Source organism: Panthera uncia, assembly GCF_023721935.1.
Source record: "Panthera uncia isolate 11264 chromosome C1 unlocalized genomic scaffold, Puncia_PCG_1.0 HiC_scaffold_4, whole genome shotgun sequence".
Lineage (NCBI taxonomy): Eukaryota > Metazoa > Chordata > Mammalia > Carnivora > Felidae > Panthera > Panthera uncia.
Genome location: NW_026057585.1, coordinates 10,202,397 through 10,210,398, shown reverse-complemented (window position 1 = coordinate 10,210,398; position 8,002 = coordinate 10,202,397). Strand labels below are relative to the sequence as shown.

Genomic DNA, 8,002 nt, shown 5'->3' with positions numbered 1-8,002 from the left:
GTGAACTCCAAGCAAGATGAACTCAGAGACCCACACTGAGACATATTCTAATCAAACTTTCAAAGACAAAGACAAAAAAGGAATCTTGAAAGCAGCAAGAGAGAAGCAAATTATCACATACAGGAGATCCTTAATACAGCAGATTTCTATCAGAAACTTTGGAGGCCAGACGGCAGTGGGCCAATATATAAAAAGAGTTAAAAGAAAAAAAAAAAAACAAACAAACAACCTGTCAACCAGGAAGTCTATATCTGGCAAAACTGTCCTTCAAAAGTGAGGGAGAAATTAAGACATTCCCAAATAAACAAAAGCTGAAGAAGTGCATCACCACTAAACTTGCCCTTCCAGGAATGCTCGAGAAATGCTGTAAGGTAAAATGAAAGGATACTAGGCAGTAACTTGAAGCCACATGGAGAAGTAAAGATTTCAATAAAGGTAAATACATGGACAATTACAAAAACAAGTTTTATTGTAACAATGGTTATGACTACACTTTTTGTTTCTTTATGATTTAAGAGACTATATAAAGAAAAAAAATAATTATTAGTATAAAAGTTGGTATTGTTTTAACTGGTTTGTAACTCCAAATATTGTTTTCTACATAATTTAACAGACTAATGCATTGAAAAATATAGTTTAGGTTTTGGGGCACACAATGTACAAAGATGTAATTTGGGGACATCAACAACTAAAAGGAGTAGAAATGTAGCTATTATAAAGAAGGGGCGTGTACATGGTTCAGTTGGTTAAGCATCCAATTCTTTTTTTTTAATTAGTTTTTAATCTTAATTAACATACAGTGTTACATTAGTTTCAGGTACACAATTAGTGATTCAACAATTCTAGACATCATTACTCAGTGCTCATCATTTTTCACCCATCCTCTCACCTATTTCCCCTCTAATATGCTTTATTTTAAATGAATACCCTCCGTTGAAGCATATTTCAGATTACTTTATATATTACAAATATATATATATTATAAATATTAAATATATTATATATATTTAAATATATGTTATATATGTAATATATGTATGTATTACTTGAGAGAGAGAGAGAGAGAGAGAGAGAGAGAGAGAGCATGGGCAGGGAAGAGGGGCAGAGGGAGAAAGGTAGAGAATCTTAAGCAGGCTCCACACTCAGCATGGAGCCTGCCTCCAATTCTTAATTTCGGCTTAGGTCATGATCTCACGGTTTGTAGGTTTGAGCCCCATGTCAGACTCTGCACTGACAATGCAGAGTCTGTTTGGGATTCTCTCTCTCTGCCCCTACCCTGTGCGCACACACACACACTCTCTCTCAAAATAAATAAATAAACTTAAAAAAAAAAGAAAAAAAAAGAAGGTGGGGCACCTGGATGGCTCAGTTGGCTAAGTGGCTGACTTCAGCTTGGGTCATGATCTTGCAGTCTGTGGTTCGAGCCCCTCATCAGGCTCTGTGTTGACAGCTCAGAACCTGGAGCCTGCTTCAGATTCTGTGTCTCATTCTCTCTCTGCCCATCCCCCACTCATGCTTTGTCTCTCTCCATCTCTCAAAAATGAATAAACGTTAAAAAAAATTTAAAAAAAAAGAAGCAGATTTTTTAGGTTACTGAAGTTAAGCTGGTAATAATTCAAATTAGAGTGTTATAACTTTAGGGCATTAAATGTAATCCCTGTGGTAACCACAAAGAAAATAACTATAGAATATACACAAAAGGATATGAGAAAGAAATTTAAACATTCACTAGAAAAAAATCAACTAAAACACAAAAGAAGACAGTAGTGCAGGAAAGGAGGGACAAAAAAAAATGATATAAGGCATATGGAAAACAAATAGCACAAGAAGTTCCTTCTTATCAGTAATTACTTTAAATGTAAATAGAATAAATTCTCCAATCAAAGACCTAGATGGGCAGAATGGAGAAAAACACATATCTATATGCTACCAAGAGATTCACCTTAGAGCCAAAGACACAAATAGATTGAAAGAATGAAGAAAGATAGTCCATGAAAATAGTAACCAAAGAGATCAGGAGTGGCCGTAGAATATCATACAAAATAGACTTTAAATTTTAAAAGTTCATAAGAGACAAAGAATGCCATTATATATTTATAAAAGTTTCAATATGGCAAGAAGATATAACAATTATAAACCTTCACATATTTAATAACAGGCCAGGAAAATATGTGAAACAAAAATGGATGGATTGAAAGGAGAACTAGAAGGTTCTGCAATAATAGTTGGAGACTTCGGTACCCAACTTTCAATAATGGATACAGTACCCAGAGAGAAGATAAGTAAGGAAGTAGAGGACTTGAACACCACAACAGAACAACTAGGTCTAACAGACATGTAGAGAACACTCTATCAAACAACAAGACACACATCTTTCTCATGTGGACACTGGACATTTTCTAGAACAGACCATATGTTAGGTTATAAATCAAGTCTCCACAGATTTTAAAAGGTAGATCTATGAAACAATCTTCTCCAACCACAGTGGGATGAAGTTAGAAATCAATAACAGAAGAAAAACTGGAAAATTCACAGAACTGTGGAAATTAAAGAACACACTTTTAAACAACCAATGGCTCAAAGAAGAAATCACAAGGGCAATTAGAAAAGATTTAGAGATTAATGAAAATGAAAATACAACATAACAAAATTTATGGGATTCAGTGAGAGCTGTGCTAAGGGGGAAATTTATAGCTATAAACGCCTACATTAAAAAATAAGAACGGGGCGCCTGGGTGGCGCAGTCGGTTAAGCGTCCGACTTCAGCCAGGTCATGATCTCGCGGTCTGTGAGTTCGAGCCCCGCGTCAGGCTCTGGGCTGATGGCTCGGAGCCTGGAGCCTGTTTCCGATTCTGTGTCTCCCTCTCTCTCTGACCCTCCCCCGTTCATGCTCTGTCTCTCTCTGTCCCAAAAATAAATAAAAAAAAAACGTTGAAAAAAAAATTAAAAAAAAAAAAAATAAGAACAATCTTACATCAGCGACTTAACTTTATACCTTAAGGAAGTAGAGAAAGGAGAACAAAGTAAACCCAAAGCTAGTGGAAGGATTAGAACAGAGATAGATGAAATAGAGAATAAAAAAAAGATCCTCTGTCCCCACCTCTATGACCCTCCCCTGCTTGCACTCTCCCCAAAATAAATAAATATTGGGGAAAAAAAAATCTACAAAGTTACAAAAATCATAACAGTAGTATTGGCATAAAGACAGACGTATTGGCCAATGGAGTAGAATAGAGACCTCCGATAAAAACACTAGCAAATGTAGTATAACAATTTTTAACAAGGCTGTCAAGACCATTCAGTGGGGGAAAGCACAGTCTTTTCAGTGAATGGTGCTAGGAAAATTGGATGTCCACATGCAAAAGAATGTAGTTGGACTTTACCTAACACCATATACAAAAATTAACTCAAAACGGATCAAAGACCTAAACATAAGAATTAAAAAGATAAAACTCTTAGAAAAAGACATAGGACAAAACTTCATGACATTGGATTTGGCAATGTTTCTTGAATATGACACCAAAGGCACAAGTAACAAAAGAAAAAAAGACAAATTTGACTTCGTGAAAATTTTCAAATTTTGTGTATCAAAAGATACTATCAACAGAGTAAAAAGGCAACCCATATAATGGGAGAAAATGTTTACAACTTATATAACTGAAAAAGGACTGTTACTCAGAATATATAGAGAACTTCTAAAACTCCACCACAAATAACCTGATTCAAAAAATGGGCTAAGGGCTTGAATAGATGTTTCTCTAAAGAAGATATACAAATGGCCAATAAGCGCATGAAGAGATGCTCAGCATCGCTAATCACGAGGGAAATGTAAGTCAAAACTGCAATGAGATACCACCTCACACCCATTAGGATGATTATTATAAAAAACAAAAACAACCAGCGTTGGTAAGGATGTGGAAAAATTAGAACCCTGGTTGTGAGTTCAAGCCCCATGTTGTGCGTAGAGCTTACTTAAAAAAAGAAAGAAAGAAAAAAGAAAAAGAAAAAGAACCCTTGTGCACTGTTGGTGGGTATGCAAAATGGTGCAACCACTATGGAAAACAATATGGTGATTCTAAAAATAGAATTACCGTGTGACCCAGCAATTCTTTTTTTTTTTTTCTTTTTTTCTTTTTTCTTTTTTAATATATGAAATTTACTGTCAAATTGGTTTCCATACAACACCCAGTGCTCATCCCAAAAGGTGCCCTCCTCAATACCCATCACCCACCCTGCCCTCCCTCCCACCCCCCATCAACCCTCAGTTTGTTCTCAGTTTTTAACAGTCTCTTATGCTTTGGCTCTCTCCCACTCTAACCTCTTTTTTTTTTTTTTTTTTTCCCTTCCCCTCCCCCATGGGTTTCTGTTATGTTTCTCAGGATCCACATAAGAGTGAAACCATATGGTATCTGTCTTTCTCTGTATTGACCCAGCAATTCTGCTTCTTAGTATGTACCCAGAAGAATTGAAAGCATGGTCTCAAAGAAACATTTGTACACATATATTTATAGAAGCATTATTCACAATAACTAAATCATGGAAGCAACCCAAGTATCCATGAATGGATGAATGGATAAGTAAAATGTATAACGCCATGTATGCACAATGTAATATTTTTCAGCCTTAAAAAGGAAGGAAATTGATACATGCTACAACGTGGATAATTTTTTTTTTTTAACTGTGTATTTATTTTTGAGAGAGGGAGAGAGAGCAGGGGAGGGGCAGAGAGTGAGGGAGGCACAGAATCTGAAGCAGGCTCCAGGCTCTGAGCTGTCAGCACAGAGCCGGACAAGGGGCTCGGGTCCATGGACGGTGAGATCATGACCTGAGCCAAAGTCGAACGCTTAACCAACTGAGCTACCCAGGTGCTCCAACATGGATGAATTTTAAGCACCTTATGCTAAGTGCTATATGGACAGTCACAAAGACAAAAACTGCATACTTCCATTTATATAAGATACTTAGATTAGTGAAAGTCATAGAGACAGAAAACAGAATGGTGGTTGCCAGGCTAAGGGAGCAGAGAGTGGGTATTATTTAATGGGTATAGAGTTTCAGTTTGACAAGACGAAAAGAGTTATGGAGATGGATGGTGCTGGTAGTTGTACAGCATTCTGAATGCATTTAATACTACAGAACTGTACATTTTAGTTTACATATATTTTACCACAATAAACATAAGTGAAACAAAAAGCAAGAGAAAACATGAAATTAGGGACGATGAAGAGGAACACAAAGGAAGATGTAACTTACAAAGTGATGATTCAGCTCTCTTGTCAGGGGGCAGGCTCGTGGGTATTAACTATATTGTTTTATAACTACCGTTTTGTTAAATTGTCTTTTCGTATGCATGAATATCGAATTAGAAAATAGAGGGAGTAAATATTAAAAGGTAAGAGACAGACAGACGGTCGCTTGGGCGCAGGCCCACGGGGTCAGTGACCAAGGCCCCCGGGCACAGGACTCTGCTTGCGGGGGCGGGCGCCGCGCAGGAGCGGGAGGCCGCGGAGGAGCTGCAGCACCGCGTCTGCCCACACGAGGGCGCCCCGCGCTGCCACATCCAGCCTGGGGTTCTGGACTGGAGGAAAGCCTGGGAGGGAGCCTTCTGGGGGGTTGGGGGCGAGTAGGGAGAGGAGGTTCTGTCTGCTCCCCGGCCGCCCCCCTCTCCCGGTTCTTCGTGTGGTCACCCTCGAAGAAGGTCAATGTGAAGTCCCCCTGGCAACTGGACGCACAGCCTGTCTTGAGGCCTGAGGAATTCGTGCGCATGTGTCGCGGCTGCCTAGTGGGGGAGGGGAATGTTTGTTTATTGGGGTGTGTGCCTTAGGTAGGGGTGTGGGTGTGGAGGTTTCCCCGGGGATGTAGTGGCGAGTGGGAGGGGGCGTGGGGGGGGGAGCGGTTCCTGCCTGCCGAGGGCTGTAACAAGGAGGGGAACCTGAAGCAAGAACTAGCCCAAGTGGTAGACTCGGCGCTCCCTCCCCGCCGGAGTCCCGGGTCTGACCGCAGGAGAGATCAGCCTTTGCTTTCAGCACCCGGGCTGGTTGGAGGTGGAGGGCGCCCTCCTCAGCTCGGCCCAGCGGGATGTACACTGAGAGCTCGGTGGGCTTGCAACTACCCAAGCCTTCTAATCACCCATCAAAGGCTATGATGTCCCCCGACTGCCAGGCACCGAAGCCCACCCAGTCCTGCTGCTCCGGGACCTGGTGTGACCAAGATGTGTCCAGGGGCACAGTCCGTCAGAGGTCTTGTGACCTAAGAAGCCACTGGTTCTCACTCTGACCAGAACATTTTTTTCTCTCGAAAGCTGCCTGGGGCCATGGCAGGGAGCCCGGGTTTGGAAGGGGTGGTTGGGGGGGGGGGGGGGGGGGGGGGGGGGGGGGGGGTGGTAAGGGTAGCAGAATATGCCACCCCAAAATATGCCTCTTGTCCTAAGGATTATTTTGAGCTGATTATTTTGACGAAGAACAGACACCGGAGAAACTCCAGAAACCGTGGAACTTACTCTTTTGAACGGGAAATTTAGAGGAAATCTCTAAGTGTGTCTCCGTCTCCGCACTGGGAAGAGAAGATAACTCTTAAGTCTCCAGAGAAGCTTAACCAATGGAGGGAGCAGTGATTTAAATCTGCCTAACAAGCTTTATCCTTGTTTACCCTGCTTTCCTTGCTAATCTCCCATACAGACCTCCCCCCTCTCACCTTTTTGTTCTTTTGTCTTTAGCTGAAGATGGTATTTAAGCTTCTGGTTTAGGCCACCTGCGAGGGTTAACTTGTTTTTCTCTTGTCCCAAATATACACGAGGTATACATGTGAATAAACTTGTTTTTCTCTGGCTAAACTGCCTTTTATTACAGGGGTCTCAGTCACGAACTCAGAAGTGTAGAGGAAAAATACTTTTTCCTCCCCTGCCTGGGAGACAGCTACCAGGGGCCTTAGAGGCTTCTCTGTCTCCCCCTGTCCGCCCCCCCCCACCCCATCCCCTTGGTCACTGGGCAGCTACCGCACATGAATAAGCTCTGCAGGCTGTACCCTGGCCTGGCGTCTCAGCCGGGGATTGGAGAGCATTAGGGTTGCTGGAATTAAACCCAGGGTGGGAGCCCCAGGCTAGTAGGCTGAGGCCCTGGACAGTGTCCCAGAGGAGGATGAGGAAGTCCTGAGGTTTCTCAGTGTCAGAGTAGAAGGACTGTTCCTAGGGTCCTGAAACAGGTTGGGGACAAAAGCAGGATGTTGCAGGGCCTAGGAGACCCCCTGCGGGGGAGGGGTGAATAAGGACAGAGCCTTCCAGGGCTCCCATCTATCAATCCCTGCTGTCCTGGTTCAGGCTTCTTCCCAGCAGACCTTCCCTTCCTTGGTTCTGTACACTTCGTCTCTTCCAGGAGCTTCCATTCCCAGGCCAAGCCAAACAACCATGAGAAAGATTTGAGAGAATAATCTCCTTCTGGGATATGACTACTCTAGGGAGCAGCAGGACCTAGCAGTGCACAGGAGGTCCAGGGAGCAAGGCTTAATTACCATGTAGTCATTTAGAAAAAGGCATTGGCATCAGGTTTGGGTTGGTTAAAATTCTAGTTCAGCCACCTAGTTAGCCATGTGACCCTAAATGAGCAAATTTCAGAACCTAACTGAAACTTAGTTTCATCATCTGCAAAATGGGAACAATAATCACCTTACAGAATTATGGAGATTGAGAAATTAGAAACGTAGTGTGTTCGTTCATTCCATCAATAGTAAACGCTGTTCCTGTCATGGTTTTCCAGTGCCCGGACCCCCAGAGGGTGGGTCCAGGCCTCTCACCTTTCTAAAAAGCAGGCCTCCCTTCTGGGCTCAGACAAAAGCAATCCTATAATTTGCCTGCACTACTGTGCTACTGCATTGGTAAGGAGTTAATACATTACCCAGGCAATAATGGGCTAATATCTTCCTGTTAACAGCCTCTGGGAAAATGCCTTGGTTCCAAGGAGTGAATCTATTGAATGGCAGACAGCAAGTCCTATCGGTGAATGTGCAG

General features: G+C 42.2%; 1 long non-coding RNA gene across 1 annotated transcript; it reads left to right on the top strand.

The window, feature by feature from the left end:
* The first annotated feature begins 4,987 nt into the window (after nucleotides 1–4,987).
* Nucleotides 4,988–6,826, top strand: LOC125912247 (uncharacterized). The gene is made up of 2 exons (XR_007454647.1): nucleotides 4,988–5,698; nucleotides 6,431–6,826. It is a non-coding gene; the product is annotated as an uncharacterized LOC125912247 (long non-coding RNA).
* Nucleotides 6,827–8,002: the final 1,176 nt, after the last annotated feature.